Below are 24,345 nucleotides of genomic sequence, written 5' to 3' on the forward strand. Positions count from 1 at the left end.
CCCACGCTCCAAGTGAGCGCGGGAGACTGAGTCCTGGGTGATGGAAGGAGGCCTCCGGGTGGTTCAAAACCTCCCGAGTCACAGCCTCCTGCTGCTGCGTTGCACAAGGGGACCCAGTGTCCGGCAAGCTGGCAGACCGCCACTAACCTCTTCCCACTTCACATGTTCAATGTAGCCAGTCCTATTTGTTCCCACAATGAAACAATCAGGGCAGGCATTCCTAGAGCTTTGGAAAAGCAGAGGTGTGGCTCTCTGCAGGAGAGGGAGGAGGCAATGGTCTCGTTTTTTTACCAGGAGGGTAGAGCACTAAGAAGGGACTGGGGGGCCGTGTGATTCAATAGGGTTTGCCCCTCTAAGGAGCCATGTCCAGGCACATGGAGTGGGGCTTCTGGGCTTAGAGGGAGGGATGTCGTGGAGGGTGCTCAGGACTGGGATCTGATCCAAAAGGCTGTTGGTTTATGACGATCCTTTGCTAGCATCTTACTTCCTGCTATGATTCTTGGCTGCACTTCATGGATCTTCCCCAAAGCTTCCACATCAGTGTTTGGTTAACCAGCTCTCTGGCTTTCTCCCTCCACTTGGTCCCCTGTCTCTTCTTGTCACCTCTTTCCTGGCATGGCTTGAGCTCTGAGGATGAGCTTTGGGTGCCCTGGGCTCCTGCACAGACTCTGTGTGCAGAGCTGGCTTCCCAGTTTCTTTCTCAGGACTTCACTGTCTCTTCTTGTCACCTCTTTCCTGGGATGGCTTGAGCTCTGAGGATGAGCTTTGGGTGCCCTGGGCTCCTGCACAGACTCCGTGTGCAAAGCTGGCTTCCCAGTTTCTTTCTCAGGACTTCACCCACATCCCTTGGGACCTCTTTACCGCTTTCATGCCCACTGCCCTCCTGTGTGCAGGGCCAGCATCATGGCGTGTGACCTGTGTGGTCACCAGGACTCCATGGTCAGAAGGTCCCCGCACTCAGTTTAATGCTCTGCTGACACCATCTTAAACTTCTGAAACGTTTTTCCTTTGAAATTGTATTTTGTAAGTGAATTCTGATGGGACAACAGAGCATGTACAAGAACAGAAGAGATGCATACGGTCTGTGCGTCTGCCCTTTCTTACTGCCCCATCCTTACAGAATGCTGGCCGTAGCACGCATTCCAGGGCACCCTCAATGTGTGGGAGTTCGCAGAGACTCAAAGCGAGTACAAGGTAAGTGTGTTTTGTCTACAGCTGAGTTAGCTGGGAGGGGGAGGGGTGCCAACAGCCCCAAGAAGCCACATTTTCCATCTGAACCAAAACTTACTTCTAACCCAGAAAGGTAGTGGTTTTCTAAGAAACACGGACGACCAAAGAGCCCTATCATGTTTTCTTACTCTTGTTACTTCCCTGCACGAGCTGATGACTTGACTGATGATGAAAATGATGACAGAGAAGGAAAGGGAAAGATAAGGCCACCCATAGTTTTTGGGTTTTTTTTTAACCCATAGTTTTTTTCCTCTTAATCCTTCCTTACTCATCAGCAAGCTAAAGGTAGGGACTTGGTAAAATGTGCATGCATCAAGAAACGAAATAAAAGCAGATGAGTTGGTTTTGAATAGCCTTTCCACTGTTAGGGTAAGAATGAAACATGCAAATTGTGTAATTTTGGCTATTAGCATATGAGTTAAATGCTCTTATATTTGCATTTAAAACAGGCATCGCACGATATAGTGATGAAAGGGGAAAATTTATGCTAACAATTTAAAATTTTAATTTGCCTTTACTTAGAGTAGCATTCAATGGTGTCATTAAAAAAAAAAACAACATGACAAGTGAAGAAAGAAACTGTGGAAGAAAGGAAAAGGCTTTATTTTAGTACCTCTAGTGGCACCTTCCTCCTGCTTTTTAAAAAAGAGCTCTCACATTTTCATTTTGCATCGGGCCCTGGCTGTATGATTTTGCTTTTCCTGCAGCCACAGTGGACCGTCCTCGGGCTGTAGGAATCCATTAGCCTGTGTGCACAGACAGTGCCCGGGAACCGACTGTCCCTGGGAAGCAGCACTGAACCAATGACCGGCAGAATGGGGGATATCAAGGCCCCAGCTCCTGTGTTGCCCCTTAGGCACAGCCTTGGGATGCGGCAGGGACCAACTCCAAGCTCCCCGGTGGGACTGATCCAACTTACCCTCTATCCGAGTTCATTCTCAGCAGTGTGTACTTTTTTGCTTGTGGTCCCACTTCCTCACTCCTTGCCAGTTTTTCCCCAGGGAGATTTCTGAAATGATCACTTTCGTTGACCTGAACCACCATGGCCATAGCTCTTGAAATCTGGGCCCAGCCAGCTGAAACATTTGAGTGCGCTGAAAGAACTCACCCGTCCTTCTCAGCTCTGTGACCCTTCTCTGCCAAGGTCACTGTTTTTTGTGAGGTGTCAGTGGTAGATGGCAATCAGCTTGCGGGGTAGGAAGCCTAACACTGTGGACATTTCCAAAGGCGTCTTCTAGAAACGTTGAGTTTTAAGGTTATGTTGAAACTTTTTATGCAAAAATCTTTTTGTGCAGGGGAGAAGGAATTTAGAAGGTACTTTAAAGAGCAGCTCATCATGGGTGGCGCCGCCACCAAGCAGAGCTCTGGGCAGATCCAGGCCAAGCCCCCGGCGAGGGAAGAGCAGATGGCTTGGATCTCAGGGAAATGGGCTCTATTTACCTAACGAGCTTCCTGATGTCACAGTGCCCCCAGCTCTGCTTGCTTGGCTGGGTGAAAGGAGACTAAACCTTACAAACAACCAGCTTTGTTTCACCTGTTCAAATCGGTCATAATCTATTCTGTAAAACTTGGGCTGGTACCGGAACAAAAGTCGTATTATCTTTTCCTGCTCACCCAGGTACAGGGTTCCTTAACCTCACAGTCTTGGAAAGCCTTTTCACCTTCTCTGCCTGGAGAATTTTTATCCCTTCTTCCAAACGCAGCACAGGGTCAGTAGTCTGTCCTTCCCAGGTCCGCATCGTATCCCCATGTATTTGTGTACAGTTGCCATGCCCCTTAGGATATAAGGACTTCAAATCAGAATCTTTATCTTCTTCATCTTTGAAGCCCCACAGCTTTGCACAACGCTTGTCATAGAGCTGATCTCAGAAGCGTTTATTACATAACCACAGGGCAGCTCTCTGACCCAGGCCCCAGGCTGAGCGCTTCACAGGCACCACTGTCTTCCTTCTTCTGGTCAACACAGTTAGTATCTATGAGGAGGGCACTGGGATCCTCATTTTACAGTTGGGGAAACTGAGGCTGAGGAAGGGTTGAGTAAGATCTACCCTCAGATCACATAGCTTCCCTCACTGTAGAAACCCAGAGCCTGTGTTTTTCACCGTGAAAAAAAATGAAGTCGGTGATGAGGTATTTACAAGGCTGTCAGGAAGAGCGCTCATTAGAAAGACAGACTTGTCTGTACAGCGGCCTCTCAATTAAACGGTGTAGCAAAGTTCCTTCCATCAAAGCCTCTTTTCTCTCCCAGCTCTATGTGGAACCAATGTTCACCGAGCTTTGGTATCAGAAGGCCTTGTTACTCAGATATTTAGTTCTGCTGCAAATTAAAAGTGGTAAAGAAACCAAGCGCAGCTGCAGAACCAGGCTCCTCCCAGCTCCTGGTCACAGCCCGCCGGAGGAACCCACCAAGGCTGCACTGTGCGTTTACGGCACGTAGGAAATTCTTGAGGGTGGTACCAACGTACCAATTAAAGACGCTGGTATTTTTGGCCCCATGGGGCAGACAAGGAAAAGGGATTTTATTTTGTTATGAGAAACACTTTCTCGGTTATATTTAACTTTCATTGTTCATGAAGGATTTTAGAGTATTGCTCAAGAATATGAACACCATGCTTGAGTCATCTGGACATACTGGACTTTCATAGCCTAATGAGTGATGTTTTATATTGAATTTCTTTTGAATTCAGCATGGATTCATTTTTTTTTTTTTAAATCACAGAAATTGACTAGCTCCCCTGCCCCTATCTGCCTCCAGCCTTGGTCACTGAGGATGAGGGAGAAGCGTGGGTGACTCCACAAGTCTTGGTCAAGGCTGAGGGCTTGCGTGGGGCCCAGTGATCCTGTTCCTGGGATGTCTTGCTTCTTCGTCCACTTAGGAACCACAGGCCCCATAGTGCTGGCTGTCTGGACTTGGAGTTGTAATTTACAGCCACCCAAATTTTGAGGATGATGGAGTTACGAAAACATAAGAAATGGAATCAGATAGGGGGAAAAGTTTTGAGAACCATAAAAAAGAGAAAGAGGAAGGGTTGTGAGGTGGGGAAAGTGATAAATTGACAGTTAAAGAGATCTGGGTTTTAGGTAGGGTGATCAAATCATTTATTATCCGAACTGGAGCTCTTGTGAGGATGAGAGAGAGTCCTATTGAGAACACGCACACACAGGGATGGTCCTGGTGTGGCATGGTCACCATAGTTCTAGGATACCAACTAGCTGTCTAACCTTCAGCAAGTCACTGAATATCTCTGGGCCTCAACTTCCTTTCAAGAAAGAGACAACCTCAGTCTCCCCAGCCTTTTTCCATGAAGGGCCGCTTCTCTAATTCTCCCCACAAACTCCATGTTTTCAGGAGGATCATGTCAAGTGATGCTGAGTCATATATGAATAGACCTTCTGTCAATCAGCATTTTTAATCAGCACGAAATAATCAGTTACCGCACCACGTTAATGCAGTCTTAGGCAAAAGGAAGGGGAAAAAAGACCTTGATATTTTAATATACCTGTGAGTCTTATTTACAGGAAATGAAAGAGTTCTGACACCACTTTTTGAAAATAATAGCTCGTGGAGCCCTCTGGTGTCTTCATAATCAACAGAGACCGGTAGATTGAAAACTACTTGATTGGATGATCTGTCCGCTCCTCTCCAGCTCTTTCTCTGATCACCTGATAACTTTAGTGCCTCCCTCTGTGAAATACAGAGAGAGAGAGAAGATGGAAAATAAAAGAGGGGCGGCTAGGACCTGACGCTGCTGGCTGTTCATGGGCGTCTAGGCAGGGAAGCTGTGTGAGGATGTTAGTTGGGGACGGGATCCCCTTACCTCAGGGCATCTGGCCAAAGTTCCCACAGCGGGAAAAGAAATCCTTTGCCCTGGGGCCAATTTGCTCCCAACTTAGGGCCTCCCGCTCCACACCTGGGAGAGAGTCGTCATAGCGTGTATTCACAGCCTTAGGAGATCAACAGGGAGCAGGAACAGAATGACTGAGCAGCTGGTCACTCTCTTCTCCCATTTCCCACTCATACCATTTCACTCTAGGGGAAGAAACGGGGCAGTCAACACCCCTCCGCAGATCTGTCAAAGTGGGCTTCAGATCTGAGGTCTGCAGAATCAGCTGGTAAAATAAATAAAGGATAAGTCGGCTACCTAAATACTCCATGGGTCTTGCTAATAATATTCTGGATTCTAAAGCAATAAGCTTGCAAGGTGCTTAGTGTGGGGAATGCCAGCCACCAACTGTTATGGGGAAATGAGGGTGGTTAGGGGGTGGCTGGTTGTGACGATGACTGAAGGTAGACACCACTAGCATTTTGTGCCCAGAAGTTGGGGATGCTAAATGCCCTGCTGTAAGCCAGAGACACTCACGTAATCGAGTCACCCCACCCCAAGTGCTGAAAGCATCCCCACCGAGAAACACTGAGTGTAAGGATGGGCACATGTAAAGCATTATTTAGACTCTAGAAAGAGGGCTCAAATCACACCGGCCAGCTTCCTATGGTGCCAGGCCACCGGGCAGAACTTCCAGCTGGAGCCGGTTAGTTCTGATAGGCCCTGGGCGAAAGGCAGGAGCAGAGGTCACAGCAGCAGACAGTGTGTAACTCACCCCCACCCCAGGCTAAAGTACACAAAGCATTTTGCCAGCTTCTCTCTTTTCTCTCCATGTTGACAGAGCGGCTGAATCATTGTCTTCATTTACTTATGAGAGGATTGACATCGTCCCTCCAAACAGAAAAGCAACAGAAAAGCAACTTGAGCTGAACCCCAAACGCAAGTACGCAGCCAGCAGGGCGGTCCTTGTTCTCTGCTTTGCCTTCCATGTACGCCTGGACTTCTCCTGAGTTTGGTTTCGCTCATTTCAGCTAGAAGTGTGTGGGGGAGAAACTCCCCCAGTCTGCCCGGCGAATGGTTGACTCAGCTCTGCTGTGAGTTACTGGCCCCCGGGGTGGGGGCGGCAGGCAAGGGCTCCCCCCGCCACCCCGATCCCGTGAGATGTCTCCTGAAAGGGAAGAGGTCGTTGACAACCCACAAAGCAGGCTGTGGCCATAAATATTTCAGAATTTGGTTTCCTTAAAATCTTAAATAATGGAAAACATTTGCTTGTTTAAGACTTTTAAGTCCCCCAATCTTTGGATTCAATCTCCCATGTCTTGCTTCAGAATTCCACGGCGAGGCACAGGCGTGACATCACAGTCGGGAGGAACGCTCGGCACTTAAAGCCTCGCCCGTGCTAAGCTCTGGAGAGGGCCCTGAGACAAGCCTACAGATGCGGCCTCGCGCATGTCAAAGAGCCTTGCAAGGGCAAGCATCTTTATGACTTCGGTCCTGGGAAGCGAGACCCGGCCCGGGATTAGGATTTACAGCTGACAGGCTGCTGCTGAGGCAGTCATGGCCACTCAGTGCACGAATGGCCACTTCGGGAGCAGGGGGCTTAGCACACCAGGCTGGAAATCTCCGAGTGAAGTGGGGGCAACCCCGTTCGCCCATGCTGGGGTAAGTTTACTCACCCCACCACCTGCCCCTTGGGCCTTTTCTCTGCCTGCCTTTGATTTACAGCCCTCCCTGAAGTTCTGCGGAGCTTTGACACACGTGACACTTTAGCATCAAGGGAATTCCCAAGACCCGGGGAAGGATGTCTTTCTTGGCTATAAACGTCACTCTGAAATTCTTCCCATCTGTAATGTTTCCAGAGCACGTGAAACGTGCATGGTCTGCCCCTGCAGAGTCTCCGTCCTCCAAGACCTCACACCTCCCTGAACCTATCTTGCTTATGAGCGTGCTTACAAGCTGTCATCTCTGACCCCAAGACATCAGCGTGGTTCTCAACTGGGAGCAGTCTTGTCCCCTAGGGGACATTTGGCAATATCTAGAGACATTTTTGATGATCACAACTGGATGGAAGGTGTTATTAGCATGTAGGGGATAGAGGCCAGAGATGCTTCTAAATATCGTACAACGCACAGGACAAACCCCCACAACGAAGAAGGATCCAGTCCAAAATGTCACTGGTGCCAGGGTTGAGGAACCCTGCACTGGGGCAAGGGTAGACCACCTCTGCATAGGCCAAGGAAGCAATTGTCTAAACCTGTGCTGTCTGATGGAACTTGCTTTGATCAGGGAAATGTTTAGTATTTGCGCTGTCCAATATGTCAGTCAGGAGACACATGAGGTTATTTAGCACTTGAAACATGGTCAGTGTGACTAAAGAACTGGATTTTTAAATTTTATTTACTTTTAATTAATTAAATTTTAATCATTCCATGCGGCTAGCTAGTGACTGCTGTTTTGGACAGTGCAGGTCTGTATAATGGGAGGTTAGATGCACTGGGATAGCCTGCCCTGGCTGCTTATCTACTCCACTGGCTTATAATTAAAATTCCACAGTTAGACATTCCTTCTTTAGCTAAGACTTTGATCCATATTGATATGATATTACCCTAGGAGGGAGATGACCTTTAATTTATCAAGAACTGGTGCTAATTTAAAATGATTTATGGGTCTGGAAGATATTTCAACAGGAGCAGGGAGCACTGGGGGCCCTGAAGTGAAGGAGAGGCCACCATGAGATGGGGGACTTGGGGAGGGGGCGCATCTAGAGGAAAATGGAGGAGGTGGTGACCTGTGCTTACTTTAATCATACAAACTCTGCTGAGAACAGAAGCCAGATACAGTCGTCCTTTAGCATCCGCAGGGGACTGGCTCTGGTATCCTCCACAAATATCAAAATCTGCAGAACCTCAAGCCCCTTATATAAGACGCTGTAGTAGAGTTGGCCTGGGGAGGCAGGACTCACAGAGGTGGAACCCTTGCACTCAGGATTCCCATTCAGACACACCCTCTGAGAAAACTAGAGCCAAAGGGAGGCAGAAAAGACCAAGTACATCACAAAGGCGAGCCTGTTTCCTGCTCCTTCTCTATCTGCCTTTAGCTCTTAGGCCAAGTCTCCGAGCACTGAACTATCTGGTGCCCCCCACAACGTGCAGCCCAAATAAAAGCAATAGTAAACCACACACAACGCACCGAATAGTTTGCCCTGTGATCTGGTTATGAAATTCTGGATCAGTTCATCAAAGCCATATGGCTGTGGTTTCTGCTGGTGCCCTAAGCAGGTGAGCGCCTCCTTCTTAGCCTGGCTCTGCCTTGGGGTCTGGGTTTTCGGGCCTATTTCTCCATAATCCACTGCCTAGCTCACTTATTGCACAGATTTTCCTTGACGAAGTATTCCATATTCAACTTTAAAGATTTCTAGAGAAGGAAGTCACCAGCCTCACTTGGTGGGTTACATCTATCCATGTTTCTTGAGATGAGGAAAAGAACAGTCACCAAACCAAACCAAACTCAAACCCTCTCTCCCTAAGTGTTCTTAGGGAGCTCCTGGTGGCATCAGTGTGGGTCATTCCAGTGAGGAACAATGGAGATTGAATGGAATGAGTCAGCCCACCAAAATGATGACAGGGGTGGGGAACTATGATATAAGGAGAGTTAAAAAGACGAGAGTGCCTCTGCCCAGAAAGACACAGCTGAGAGACATGTGACAGAGAAGAGAGATTTGCGAGCCGCGACTATTTCAGAAATCATAGTTGGTCTGAACATGGCAGGGGTGAGGGGTGTGGAGGGGAAGGCAGGTAAATTTAGGACAGTCACAGGAAGCAAGTCTTAGTCTACTCAGGTTGCTATAACAAAAATACCATAGGCTGGGTGCTTATAAACAACAGAAGCTTATTTCTCTCTGTTCCGGGGGCAGGGAAGTCCCAGATCAAGGCACCAGCAGACTTGGTGTCTGATGAGGGCTCACTCCCTGGTTTATAGACATTCTATCACTGCATCCTCACATGAAGGAGGGGACAAGAGAGTTCCCTGTGGTCACTTTTATAAGGGCATTAAATACATTCATGAGGGCTCCACCCTCTCATGGCCTAACAACCTTCCAAGGGCCCCACCTCCAAATACCATCACATGGCTGATCAGGTTTCAGTATATGACTTTTAGGGAGACACAGACATTCAGTCTATAGCACTCTGCCTTGGTCCCCCTGAAATTCACATCCTTCTTGCATACAAAAATGCCTTCCTTTCATCTCAATAGCTCTCAAAGTCTTAACTTAGTTTAGCAGCAGTTCAGAAGTCTTAAGTCCAAGGTCTCATCTAAATATCATCTAAATCAGATATGGGAGAGAGTCAAGGTGTGTGAGTCATCCTTCGGCAAATTCCTTTCCAGTTGTGAATCTCTGAAACCAGACAAGTTACGTGCTTCTAAAATACAGTGACAGGACAGGCATAGGATAGACATCATGTAGAAGCAGGGAAGAAGACAGGGGTGTCCCAAGACCTAACAGGATAAACAGCATTAATCCTTAAAGCCCAAGAATCTTCCTCTTTGGCTCAATCCTCGGCCTGCCAGGCCAACTAGGGTGGCAATGTCACCTCACATCTCAGTGGGACGGCTTGGTAGTGGCTCTCTGCTAGGACCTCATCTCTGCCCCACCATGGTTCTCTGCTGGGGCCCTGTGGCTCTCCCAGGCAGCCTTCTTCATGCCACGGTCCCACTGGAGGCAGCCCAAGTTGGGGCTCTCTCTGCAGGGACCCCACCCCTGAAGCACTGCGGGGGCATCTTGCCTCACCTGACATAGAAAGGTGGCCTCAGTCTGCAATCCCTCTGTCCCCTAGGCCCTTGCTCCCTGGGCCTGTGATAGGAGGGGTATGTCTGATGGCCTCTGAACCGCCTTCAGGGTCAATGTCTTGAAGAGCAGCACCTGGCCTGAGATGGCAGACCATAAACATCGCCTGGCCACACTCCTTGTGTTCTCGTTTTTTACCACGTGGACAGGCTGAGAGTTTTCCAAGTCTTGAAGTTCTGCTTTCTTTTTGTTTAGCAATTCCATCTTTCAGTTTTTTCTCACTCCTCGACTTTTACTATAAGCAGTCAGGAGGAGCCAAGACGCACCTTCTACACTTTGCTTAGAAAGAGCTTCAGCTACAGTCACTAGTTCCACCTTCCACAAAACACTAAAGCACAGACACAACTCAGCCAAGTTCTTTGCCAATTTTAACAAGGATGGATTTTCCTCCAGTTTCCAATAACACGATCCTCATTTTCATTTGAGATCTCATCAAAACGGCTTTTACTGTCAGTATTTCTACCGGCGTTCCTTCCATTCGTGACTAGTGAGGGATTCTCTAAGACGGAGGCTTTCTCTAAGGCTCTCTTTCTTTCTGAGCTCCCGCCAGAGTCGCCCTTAACTGTCCATTTATGGCAATGGAGGATCTTTCTAGCATGCACCTCAAAACTCTTCCAGCCCCTACCCATTACCCGGTTCTGATGCTTCCACATTTTTAGGTCTCTGTTACAACAGCACCCCTGCTTCTCAGTAGCAGTTTCTGCCTTAGTCTGTTCGGGCTGCTATAACAGAAATGTCATAGGCTGGGCAGCTTATAAACATTTATTTCCCACAGTCCTGGAGGCTGGCAATTCAAGATCAAGGTGTCAGTAGATTTGGTGTCTGGTAAGAGCCCTCTTCCTGGTTCACAGACAGCCTTCCTCTTGCTGTGTCCCCAGATGCACAAGGGACAAGGGAGCTCTTGGGGGTTTCTTAAAGGAGCACTAGTCCCATTCATGAGGGCTCCACCCTCATGACCTAGTCATCCCCAAAGGCCCCACTTCCTAACACCATCACATGGAAGATTAGGTTTCAACCTATGAATGGTAGGGGACAGTGGGGGCACGAACGTTCATCCTATGGCCATTACTTAATACAGTGTAGTAGTGGGAGGAGGGGGGAAGGGAGGTGATTTAAGAGCCCTTTATCCCAATGCCAAAGGATGCAGAAATAAAGAGGTCAAGGATGTTCAGATGGAAAATGACAGTTCCACAATGAACTCTTGATGAGAAGAAACTAGGGTGTTTAAAGCTAATCTCTTGAGATAAGCAAAGAGAGGTGCTGAATCGCCTTCCCATAATGACCCCTGTGCCGTTCTCCAAAACAGGACACTAGACCAGTCCTGCCACAAGTCCGGGCTTAGCTCACCTAGCCACCCTGGTCATGGAATAGAAGTGAGCCAACCTCATAAGCGTGTTTGCCATTTACCCAGATTGGACACAAGCGGCAATCACAGGTGAGTGTTAAAACAGGCTGAGAAGCACAGTACTTCCTGGGAAGAAGGGGGCGCTCCCCTGCGGCAGCAGCAAGTCCAGACGTACGGGGGCGGGGGGGGGGGCTGCAGTTCAAATGCACTAACAGCTGGTTTTAAGCTGATCCACTTTAAGTCTCTGAGTGCAATGGCTGATTGTTGGGTCAACAAACATGAAAAGCTTTGTCATTGGCCCAAGTTTGAACCAGAAGCAACGTGTCTTTCATGAGCATTTAGGATGAAAGATGTAAGATTAAGAAGGAAAATGTTGGGAACAGTGAACACCAGTTGAGGGTCTTTTTTATGTGTGTTTTGCTCTAAGAGAGGAAGTAAGGCAATAAGGTCTATGAAATGTCCTTGATCTTTTCTCAACCCAGTTTGTAAACGGAGAGTTACATTCACATCTCCATGATAAGTACTGGAGGGTAGGGTTTCCAATGAGACTTTCAGCTTTTAGCTTAATAAGACGATGACACTCATCCAGAGTGGTGCAGTGAACAGTGGCTCAAGGAGCACTTCACTAAGTGAAAATTTGACCACATCATGCCTCTTTTTAAAATCCTTAAAATTCATCAGAGGATCCCCATTACCTCCAGGATGGGGGGGGGCGGGGTCTCCTTGTTAGTACGTACACCCTCGCCTTCACTCCCATCACACAGAGATACTTTCAGTACTCGGGTGCTTCACATCCCTTGTAACTCATACCCTTGCACATGCTGTTCCTTCAGAATCACATACATCTTCTCTGTGAAACCAACCTCGACAAGCCTTGAATTACATTCTCCTCTGCACTCTGTGCTTAACTTCATTATAGCACCCATCACATCATACTGGAATTACCTCCCAACTCAACTTTGTGATTCTTGAGGCCAGGGGGCAGGTGCTAAGTTGCAGTCATCTCTGCTCTCCCAATGTACAGCACAGTGCCAGGCACAAAGGCAGTAGCAGGCCAAAACATACTTAATGATGGAATGGGTGAGTTTCAGTGAACTATAAATGATGGAGAGCTTTCTGACAGTGGCACATCCCATATGTTCTCTTTGGCAGAATAAATGCTAATAGAAGAGTTAAATAAGAGCAATAGAGCAATAAATGCTACTATGAGAAGACCTTCCTATCAGTGCCACACAGACAAAAGATATATTCTAAACCCCACGGTTTCCCTTAAGATAAATGAAAAGAAAAAGTAAGGGCAGAAATAGTTCATATACTTCAGAAGAAAAAGGAAGGAAGGGAGGGAGGGAGGGAGGGCTTTGCTTCTGAAAGTCTACCTCAGGTACAAGAAAAGAGATTACTTTTATTTTGCTCTGATGCTTGTCAATGGACACAAAAAAGAAAGTGACTGACATTGATTACATTTCCACCCATGAGATTAAAAGAGAAACGTCTTTCAGGTCCCAGTTGATCAAAAGCCACAAGTTGTATTTCAGTCGTAAACTTTTCTCAAGAAGCTCAGCAGTGCAGGAGCTGCATTAGACAATGGAAACCAGGCGGCACTAACAATGAGCACCTGATTAGTTAGTCTGTTTATTTCCCAGTACCTCCGCTTTTCATTTTTGGGGAATGAATAAGCTTTATTACTCGCCTCCGCTGGACTTACTGTGCCTCCCAGGTGCTGATGCGTCTCTTGGAAAGAGCCACTCCCTCCCCTCCTCCTCTAACTGCAGCGACAGACAAAGCACTGTGAAGAGGGAGTGCTAGGGCCAGCAGGCCTCCCAGGATGCGGGGAAGACATCAGGTGAGTGACAGGTGCAGGGCTGGGCCGGCCACACAGCCTGGAGAGGTTTTCCCTCCTGGCAGAGAAGGCTGTCTCTGCTTGCTTCGCTCGGAGATTGCTCATCAGGTGCGGCTGGGATTCCAGCAGCCCGCAGCTGTGTTTAGGAGTGCATTTGTTTTATCTCCCACATCCTTTGAGGATTTCAGGGCAGGCCATCTTTATCGACTTTAATGAATGCTCTGGCAGTTTCTGAGCACAGGGCTGTATCTGCATGCCCTGAAGAGTGATTGTTTTCACCATTGCTGAGACTGACGAGGACACACATTCATGTATCCTTCTGCATGTCCTTTCCCTCGGACACGTTTCAGACCTGAACAGGACGACAGCTGTAGGGAGAACGGCTTCAGCTCAGAAGTCGGGGTTGCCCGGTTTCCTCCCTTTCCCTCAGACCTCAGCAGCTCATCCATCACCTCTGGCTACTCTTTATAATCCTTTACCAGTTTTCAAATCTGGCCCCTAGATTGGCTAAATAAACAGGGCACATCAATGACAAACCAAGGAGGGAGGGTATAGCTCAGTGGTAAAGTGCGTGCTTAGCGCGCACGAGGTTCCATCCACAGTACCTCCATTAAAACAAATTTAAAAAAAAATTTTAAAAATTACCCCTGCCAAAACAAACAATTACAAACCAAGTTGTACCAAGTCACTTAATGGAATGGGGAAATACAATACATACCATGGAAAAAGCAGGTTACAAAATAATTTGAGTAAATGACTACATATGTATGTGGCTATGATTTTGAAAAGAAACTAGGCTTATTCTGGGAGTGGAATGAAGGGTCATTTTATTTTATTCTGTATGTATTTAAAAATCTTTTTCCAATGAGCTTGCAGTAACTTTTATAACCTGAAAAATCATACCAAATTTTAAGAAGGTGAAATGAAGGCCGGCAAATAGGGGAAAGTAAGTATTCCCCAGCCCCTCTGCTCCTGTCATCACCACCGAGGTTTATGGCGCATTTTTCCCCTCACCTCCAAAAAATCTTCCTGCATGTCAGCCTCTCTTTAATCTCTCCCACCTTATTCATTCCCTCTCATAAAGGTCTTCCTGTAAAGCAAATCTGACCAAATAGCTCCCCTAAATCCTCCAGAGTTTCCTGTAGGATAAAGAAGTCTCAAGTCCTCAGGCTCAAGATTCAAATGTTTCAGAAGCTCATCAGCACCTGAGGCTCAACTCTAACTCCCATGTCTCCATCCTGGGTCACTGGAAGGCTGTCCGGGTCTCTCCTGCTTTGAACAGAAAAGCCCCTGGGACCCCCTTCTCCTCCTTCTCACCTCTCCCTGGCCTCACCTGCCTCATTTATCTCTGATTTTGACCTTCAAGAATCAGCTCTTTCTAAAAAATATTTTTTAACTTTTTTTTTCTGGAGGGGAGGTAATTAGGTTTATTTATTCATTTATTTTTAGAGGAGGTACTGGGGATTGAACTCAGGACCTCATGCATGCTGAGCACGTGCTCTACACTGAGCTCTGCCCTTCCCTAAGAGTCAGCTCTTGTGTCACCTCCCATGGGAGGCCTTCCTTGCCTGGAATTAGGGGTTTTTCCCCTTTGTTCATATCTCTATATTAGCACTTACAACATCGCATCCTTATTACGCTTTGCCTCTTTCCTCCATCTGAAGGGAAGGAGGATGCTCTGTCCAACTCTGTGCTCAGCTCCCAGAGCAGTGCCAGGTACCAGTAGGTGTTTAATAGACATTATTGAATGAGTAAACCTTTCGCTGGCATTGATGAGAGAAGGAGGAGAGAGGGAATCAATTTTATTGATTTATTTCTCTGATTATATAAACTGTTAATTCTTCATTAACCAAGTTTAGGCTCGCTCTTTCCTCAGAGAATGGTAATGCACTTGAAAATTTTAAGGTATTCAGCCATTTACCCACTTTACACATGGCAGCATGAGGCGATGTATCTTGTGAGCTATACTTTATATACACACTGCAGAATACCTCCCCGCCGTAGCAGTGTAATTCTGGATAAGTGAATGTTACTTGGTGTTATGGGTTGAATCGCGTCCTCTCCTAAATTCATATGTTGAAGTCCTAATTCTCAGAACCTCAGAATGTGACCTTATTTGGAACTAGGGTTGTTGCAGATGTAATTAGTTGAGTTAAATGAGGTCATTAGCGTGGATTTCCTAATACAATATGACTGAAGTCCTTCTAGAAGGGGGAAATTTGGACATACACACACAGAGGGAGAACACCATGTGAAGTGAAGGCAGAGATGGAGGTGATGCTTCTATAAGCCAAGAAATACCAGGAATTGCCAGAAAATCACTAGAAGCTAGGGGAGAGGCATAGATTCTGCTCAGAGCTCTCAGAAGGAACCACCTGCTGACATCTTAATCTCAGACTTTAAGCCTCCAGAGCTGTGAGGTCATAAATTTCTGTTGTTTAAGACACTTGGTTTATGGTACTTTTTTCTACAGCAATCCTAGCAAAAAATACACTCGGGGACCCTTGAGTGAAATATCAGAAAGGAGCACTTTCCCCTGAGCCGCTACTGGTGACCTCTCGTTTTGGTCCCAGCACCTGGCATGACTGTGACTCATTTCACAAATGGAAAAGGGAAGGACCTATTCTCGCTCTTTTGAAAATTTCATTATGGGTGTTATTTTCTGTTTTTCCTGAACTTTTATTAAATATTTCCGACCGAGAAAAACAACCTGTCTGAATTCGACTACATGTAGAAATAAATTCAAAAAAATTAAAAGATAGACTGAAAATGAGTCCCCTGCTTAACTCTCAGCTACTCAGCTCCCCTCCCCGGAGGCAACCTCTTTTATGTCTGTGCATAATGCAGATTTCATTTTTTACACAAATGATCTATATATACCCTAAGCATCATTCTGTCTGTACCTTGATTTGATCCCTTAGTTGTAAATGTTGGAGATATTTCTCTATTAGAATACACAAACATGCTTCATTCATTTTGAGGAGAGCATAGTGTTTCTTTGATGGATATTTTTTGCCTGTTCTTAATAAATTCTCAGGTGACTCTTCTTAACCAAAACAAACAGAAGGCATTCCCAAAGTCCTCTTTGTAGCCTGGACAGGGCTGAGCCTGTCCCGGCTCTTATCCTATTAAAGAGATGGATACTTTCTTTGTCACCATAGGTTGTTAGACATGTTTTAAACCCCATGAGAGCTGGCTTTCCTCGTGTTTTATAGAGGTTTTGCCAAAGCAGAGCAGTTTACATTTGGTGAGGGACTGGCCCACCTTGGCTCACTGGATCTTGTTTCATCAAGTTTTTCATCACCCGTGGGCTCTGCTAGAAATGACCAATTAGTTACATGTTGGGCCAGATGAAATGTGAGACCACATTCATTAATCAAAACCTTTGAGTAATGTATCCACCACCTTCCTGTGGCCGCTGGCCATCATTCATTTCCCAAATGCCACTGCACAGGGATTTCAGGACTCACCTGACTTCTCTCTGCTTGCATTTCTTGAGTCCCTCCTAAATTTTCACAGAGACAATCGGTAAATGCTTCTGGTTCAACAAGACTGCACTTGCATTCATTAACTAATTTCCCCAAATAAGTGAATAAGCCATTTAACTGTAATATAACTACATGCTACTTCATATGGTTGATTCTGAGCGTGAGCTTAAGGAGATAATGGCCACGTCTAATGCATTAATCTTCACCTTGAATCTAAAGAGCTCCTTAAACATTAGCCATGGCCACAAATTCAGGTGACCTTCAGAAGCTGTATTTGCCTGGAGCATCGTCCCTAGTGGATCTGTGATTTTCATATAGGCCAGGCAGCACGTGTGCATGACGTAAGTTTCCTTCCTTTTCAAAGTACCTGTATCTCATTCATCCTTCAGTGTCTGATTACCCCCAGAAGTCTTCAAAGACCTCCCCTGAATGAATAGCTTTCCATCCTTATTCAAGAGGAACTACTTAGCTCTTAGTTCTTTCAGTGTTGTGTAAGACGTTGTTTCCACGCCGACTTCCTTTCCTAAGCCACTCATATGCCATGAGGACAAGAGCTGGGTGTCTGTGCCTCTCATTCACAGGGTAGACCAGTCAGTGTCCATTGGGTAAAGAGATGATCATCACACATTCAGATTATCAGAGAGCAATCGTTAACATTTATAGAACACATTCTATATACATGTAAGATAGCATTTAAAGAATTTTACCTTAATTATCTCATTTATTTGCCATAATATCCTTTATGTGATATTATTATCTCCATTTTACAGAAATAAAGAGAATTTTAAGCCCCTTGCCTAAAGTCATCCAGCTACTTTGGCTTTAGATGATGTATTCTTAGACAATAAGATGCCTGTCTCTCAGTGAGCCCCAAAGTCTACAAAACTGATAAAAACCTAGCCATCAAATTTGTATAATATAGAATTTTAATTAATTTGAAAGTTCTGTCAATTAATTATTTGATGGCATCTAGTTCAGCTCCTGACTCTTGTCCCCATTCCCTTGCTTTTGTCCTAGATGTCTATTCTCAACAGACAGTGCGATGCTGTTATAACTCAAATCAATTCTTGGTCCCAGGACTTTCCAGTGTCTTTCCATTTCACTGGAGTAAAAGCCAGAGTCCTTATAATGGCCTATGAAGCCAAACAATATCTCTTCCCACCCCCCACAAGCTCTCTGACCTCATTTGTTCACATATTCCAGCCACACGGCCTCCGGGCTCTTCTACTAACAAGTCAGGGATGATTCTGCCTCACCCCTTTGTGCTCATGTTCCCTTCTCTGGAACAATGTCCAGCAATCATAAGTCACTAAATGTGCAAAGACCCAGACAAATCAGGATTGTGCAATCTGCAGTAAAAAAAAAAAAGCAGTAAAAAAAAAAAAACTGATTCTAAGATGGACCAAATGTTGAACTTAGAAGATAAAGACTTTAAAGCATATGTGTTTTACAATATATATTCAAAGAATTAAACATTAAAATATATTTATTAACTTTTTAAAGAGTGAATGAGTTAATGGGTAAGGAATCTTAGCAGGGAAATTGACATCATGAAAGGAATCACATGGAAATTCTAGAATCCTGCAATATCTGAAGTGAGTCATTCATTGGAGGGGCTTTCTAACAGAGTGAAGAAGGTAGAAGAAAGACTTGGTGAAGTTGGAAACAGATCAGTTGAAATTATTAAAGAGGGAAAGAATATTAAGGGACCTGTGGAAGAGTCTCAAACAGTTTAACACATGTGTGATCAGTGTCCCAGAAAGAGAAGAGAGTAAGGACAGAAAAAAATATCTGAAGCAACAGTGGCCAAGAAGGTCCCAGATTTTTTGAAAAATGACTTACAAATCCAAGAAGCTCAAGAATAAAGATAAGGAAAATCCTACACAGGTACACCATAGTCAAACTACTGAACACTGAACAGAAAGACAAAACTTTGAAAGCAGCCAGAGAAAACAGACAAAATACATACAGGGGAACAAAGTTAAAAATTATTGCTAATTTTTCGGACAGAAGACCTAAACAAGCAATTCTCCAATGAAGACACACAAATGGCCAATAGGCACGTGAAAAAATGCTCAGCATCGCTAATTGTCAGAGAAATGCAGATCAAAACTACAATGAGATATCACCTCACACTAGCCAGAATGGCCATCATTACAAAGTCTACAAATGATAGATGCTGGAGAGGGTGTGGAGAAAAGGGAACTCTCCTACACTGCTGGTGGGAGTGTAGATTGGTGCAGCCACTATGGAGGACAGTATGGAGGTTCCTTAAAAAACTGAAAATAGACTTACCATGTGATCCAGCAATCCCACTCCTGGGCATATATCTGGAGAGAAATAAAATTCAAAAAGACACATGCACCCCCAACGTTCATAGCAGCACCATTTACAATAGCCAAACATGGAAACAACCCAAATGTCCATCAACAGATGACTGGATAAAGAAGATGTGGTACATATATACAATGGAACACTACTCAGCCATAAAAAAGAATAAAATAATGCCATTTGCAGCAATATGGATGGACCTGAAGATTGTCATTCTAAGTGAAGTGGGCTGGAAAGAGAAAGAAAAATGCCATATGACATCATTTATATGAGGAATCTAAAAAAAAAAGTAATAATAATAAGGACACAAATGAACTACTTACACAACTTAGATGACTGATTTTTTGATTATGTGTAAGCACATTTGACTGTCCTTATGATTGGATTACTGCATTCTGTTGATTCTTATTTTGTGGTTGGCTTTATTCCTTTGATAACTATGTAACTAATCTGTTCTGAGAAACAATAATCAGTACATACATGTAAACTAAAAAAAGTGCAGTATACTGTATATATGTATTTACATGCAATATAATGTGTATGTGCAGTTGGACTGTAATAATTCTACCAAATAAAACTGAAAAAGGAAAAAATTATTGCTAATTTTTAATCGGAAACAATAGAGACTAGAAGACAATGAAACATTTTAAAGTATTGGATGAAAAATCCTGTCCACCAAGAATTCTAAATTAAAACTATTCTTCAAAATTGAAGGTGAAATAAACACATTCTTAAATAAACAAAATCTGAGAAAATTCATCACCAGCAGACCATGCTGTCCTTCAGTCCAAAGGGAAATAGTACCAGATGGAAACCACAGAAAGAATGAAAAGGAGGAGAAATAACAAATTATCAAATACACAAACTGTGGTATATTCATACAACGGACTAACACTCAGCCACAAAGAGCAGTAACTATTGATAAATGCAGTAACATGGATTAAGCTGACCAAAAGGAGCCACAGACAAAAGACTTCACGCTATGTGATTCCACTTATGTGAAATTCTAAAACGGGAAAAACTAATCTAGACAGATATAAGTAAAATCCATGGTGTCTTGGGGTGGAGCTAGGAAAATGACTATCACACAGTGAGGCGAGACTTTCTGGAGCAATGGGAATTTTCTATGGTGTGATTAGGGTAGTGGGTGTGTACTTTGGTCAAAAGTCATCAACCCATACACTTACAATGTGTGAATTTTACAGCAGATAAGTTATATCTTAAGGTGGGTTGAAATCTTTTTAAGCTACTTTCTCACGAAGGCTTTCCTCCCTGTTTAAAACTATACTCCAAGACTCCTTATTTTCAGTTTTCTCCCTAGTACATATCACTAACATACTGTATATTTTATTTATCTTATTTTGTCTTCCCTTCTAGAATGTAACTTCCACGTGGGCAAGGGCTTTTGCCCATTTCTTTCATTCCTGTGAACAGTACCAACGTGTACTGGCACATGATACCTGCCCAGTAAATGTTGAATGAATGAATGAATAAATGGATGAATAAATGAGTGAATGAACTGACTTTCTTTACTGTTATCAAATGTAAGATTGAGTAGATAGGCTAAAATAAAGCTATACTAAAACACCATGAAACTCAAGACACTCAAAGTTAAAAGGCAAGAAACTTGAGTAAAAATGTATCACACGCGGACTAAATCCTTCTGCAAACAGTTGGCGTGTTATGTGAGCTCCTTTACCCAGGCTCTCAGGTGAAAGATGAATGTTTACAATAAATATAACCTCGGATTTGCTTTTGTACTTTACCCACTAGAAGACAGAGGTGTAACTTGGGAGTTAAGCTACTAAGGGGGAGGGAAGTGGGGCTGTAGTTGGCAAGAGATACAGGTGGGTGGGCTGTGGTTTGTCATCCTGAGACCTACCCCCTCTTCGAGGCCCCTTTTTGGTTCTTTCAGAATAAACTCTCTCTAAAGTGTATAGATATTGAGACACCTGGGCCTGGCACATCTCTGGTTATAAAAAGTGCTGATAAGCACTCGTGAGAGACATAATCGTAGAATACGAGTGTGACCTCAATTCCAAAGAGTTAGGCATTTCATTTAGCATCAAATTCCAGACAACTGAGAAAAATCCACCTGGTCCAGCCTACGGGAAGGTCCACCTGATTGAAGATATTTACCTTGAAGAGAGGGAACTCAACAGGGTAGGAGAAGTTTAGAAGGGGGGTGGGCACACAACACAAACAGCGTCATGCTCCTGCCCTACGTGTCACACTTTCCAATGAAAAAAGCAAGCCGGACACCCAGTTTCAGATAAGGGCATGTTTATTCCAGGTCATAGGTGCTAAAATGAGATTTCAACAGACGGAGCCACCCATGTGTCTCTGAAGTACGTGGCCTCATCCCCTGCAAGGCAAACTGCGGCCTCTCCTGGACTTCTGCGGCACTCAGGTTACGCAGCGCACGTGCCAGTGACCACATTCTGCTGGGTATTGTCCCCGGCTGTTAGCCAGTCTGGCCCCACCCCCACCCATCGTGAATATCAGCCTCTCGAGCTCCAAAGTTCATAAAACAGGTACTTTGTCTCCTACTTTGTTTATTCTTATCATTTAAAAAACAACAGCTTTCTTCTCTTCCTTTTCATCCTTCTCCTTTCCCCTACCCCTGTCCCCCCGCCCCCATTAGAGAATATTTAAAGAAACTCGGGGGTCATACTTCCCATTCCATGTCCTTCTGACTGTTAAAGTTATAAATGCCAGGAGTCGGCCCTTCCAATGGAAAGAAAAGGAATCGGGGAGCATTCTTGTAAAAGCAGAGAAGATGTCAAAAAAGAAAAGACATCATGTCAAAGATTTTGTCTGGAACAGGGTGACTGGGAAGGGGGCCTGGAAAGAGGGGCCAGGGAGAGGCAGGTTGGGAAGAGAGTGAGCATGGAAGTAAAGTTGGAGATTCTGAGAGAAGGGAGAGGGGGAAGAAAACCACTGAGGGAACATGCAAGGTTCCACAGGGAGTTGCTGGGAGTGGGGACGATCAACGGGGAAGATGAGCTAGTTGGTGCTCCAAATCAAGTCAAGGAAGCTTGTCTTGAGCAACGAGACACCATGGAATAGATGACTTATTTCAACAGTATGCAGTTTGGGACAGTGTGAGGGAATTTCAGGGTTTCGAGTTACTTGTGATGTTATCTTGATTATCTTGGTGTGTAGGACCGCGGTGGAGGAGATGGAAAAGTGGATACCAAGGTAGCAGGCGTGTGGGTGTGCATGTGTGTCCAAGTGTGTGTGTGTGTCCGTGTGTGTGTGTGTGTGTGTGTGTGTGCGCGCACGCACGCTGCATTTGAAGACCTTAAAGGAGACTCCTCCTGCCAACTTCAGCTCTGTGTATAGAGCAAGAACCCTGGCCACAGAGGACTCTGGCTTCGTCCACGAGGGAACCTCAGGCTGCCCAAGATTGAATGTGCCCTGTCCCCTGCCCCCAAGTTTCCAAAGAGACTTTCTGGAGGAGAAATGATCTTCTTCTCAACCCCATAAACACTTGTAGGGGGCTCATCTCTGAGTTGAAAATACACAACACATCATGCAATGCCTGTAAATACAAACGCAGAATAGTCAGCGAAGCAGCAAGGACGCGCCAGTGAAAGGTATTTTTAGCTGAGATCAAAAGGCCAAGTCAGGGTGACAGAAGGAGGTGTAAACAATTCTCAAGCTCATCTCGTGTCACCTTCCCCAGCTCCTACCCTCCAGCCCCACTGGCCTCTTGCTGTTCCTCAAACATGACCTCTGCACCTGTCCTCTTTGCCCAAAGCCCCTGACCCCTGACCCTCCAGGAGGACAGCTCCAGAGGCCTCTCTGTCTGAAGCGTCTCCTACGCCACATCCCCTACTTTCACTTCTTGATGACACTGAGCCCCATCTGGTGCAACCCAGTTTATCTGTTTCTTTGCCTGGCTTGCACTTGGTCTCCACCACTGGAATACAGGCTCCACGAGAACAGGGCCCTTGTCCGTCGCCTCCCTCACTGAGGGCAGCGTCTGGCGCACAGAAGTGCTCACTGAACGAATACACATGCCCGTTGGTGTAGTATTTGTACCTTTCACGTTGTGTAGAAAGCATTTTTCTGGGCTCGGTACTGATTCAGCAGAGCCCCCAGCCCTACCATTCCCCACCGTGATGACAAGTCCTCAAAAGACAAGAGAACGAGGGGGCCAGCGTGAGGTGTTAAAGACCCAGCCCAAGAGCACTGCTCTTTATTGAGGAAGCACATATCTGCAGTTCACTTCTGCTGTGTGGTCAGAAGAAGGCTCAGAGGCCCCCAGGTGAGTTCAAAGTCCCTTCTGTTTGCTGTAGAATAGGGTAGAAGAAACCTTATTAAGATGCACACACTAGAATTCGCAGGCCGAGAGGGCTTGGCCTGTCTTTGACTGAGCTCCCGAGTTCCGGCGGGCTCTCGCCGGGGAGGAGTTAGGGCTGGGAGCGGTAGCAGGGCACAGGGTCTGGGCTGGCTGCTGACAGCCGCTGCCAGCTCAGCTTTTCCAGCCTCCTTGACTCACTTTAATCACTCAGCCCGTAGCTGCCGCAGGCAGCAGCCCTGGGTGTGTGCGCCATAGGGTCCAGTTTTCGGGCCCCACTTAGAGAGGGTGTGAAAACCTCTTCTCTCAGTGGGAGTGCACACACAGCCGGCTTCAGCCCAGAGCTACCGCGTCAGGGCTGGCCCAAAGCTGCAGTGTGACGGGTCAGCCGGTCTTCCCTGCTGCCCCTCCTTACAACAGCCTTTCCACGCCCCAGCCCCTTCCCCGCTGGCCTTCATGGATCCCCACTGGGCAAAGGGGCCACCGTGGCACAGCGTTGTACCCCAGCCCCCACTCCGCCTCGCCCTCCGCTCCCCAGCCTCAATTCAGAATGCCCACTTCTCCACCAAAGAGGGGGGCCAGGAGGTGCCACACGAAGAGGGGCCCTGGGGACTAGGACTGGGGTGACCCGCCACTTTTTCCTCCTTAGGAGCTGCAACTTTGGGCCAGTCACATGTCTCCAGGACTCAGTTTTTTCTTCTTTGTAAATCTATGATAAAAATCCCCTATCTATCTGACTCAGAATATTTCTAGGTTCGAAAGAGATGATGGATGGTATACAAACAAGGTCTTATCCAACCTTCTGAGCTGAGAAGTTCGCAGTTTACGGTTCCCCAGGAGCTAGTCTGGGCAACACAGTTTAATATACTACAAAATAAACGAATTTACAATTGGCTCTTAATGGCCAAAGGGGCTTCGAGGGTTACACACGATTTGGGTAACATTTTCATTTGTGTCCAATCTCTTCATGTACATCCAGTCTTAAGGAGAAAGCATTTAAGGTGAGGATTTCAGGTGGCAGGCTGACCTCTAGAGGCAATGCCTCCAAGGGAGAAGGGGCTTTTGAACACTCAACTCACAGTTTTGACAACTGTCCTCGTGGCCCACACAAGGCTGACCCCCACAAGGTCTCCTA

The 24,345-nt window shown here is 45.8% G+C and overlaps 1 long non-coding RNA gene across 1 annotated transcript; it reads left to right on the forward strand.

Annotated features, from left to right (window-relative positions):
- Positions 1 to 1,118: 1,118 nt before the first annotated feature.
- Positions 1,119 to 23,770, forward strand: LOC116658197. The gene is made up of 6 exons (XR_004313419.1): positions 1,119 to 1,194; positions 5,896 to 6,716; positions 11,207 to 11,335; positions 12,963 to 13,088; positions 21,198 to 21,438; positions 22,070 to 23,770. It is a non-coding gene; the product is annotated as an uncharacterized LOC116658197 (long non-coding RNA).
- The last annotated feature ends 575 nt before the right edge of the window (positions 23,771 to 24,345 follow it).

This window comes from Camelus ferus, chromosome 20, assembly GCF_009834535.1.
Source record: "Camelus ferus isolate YT-003-E chromosome 20, BCGSAC_Cfer_1.0, whole genome shotgun sequence".
In the NCBI taxonomy this organism is placed as follows: domain Eukaryota; kingdom Metazoa; phylum Chordata; class Mammalia; order Artiodactyla; family Camelidae; genus Camelus; species Camelus ferus.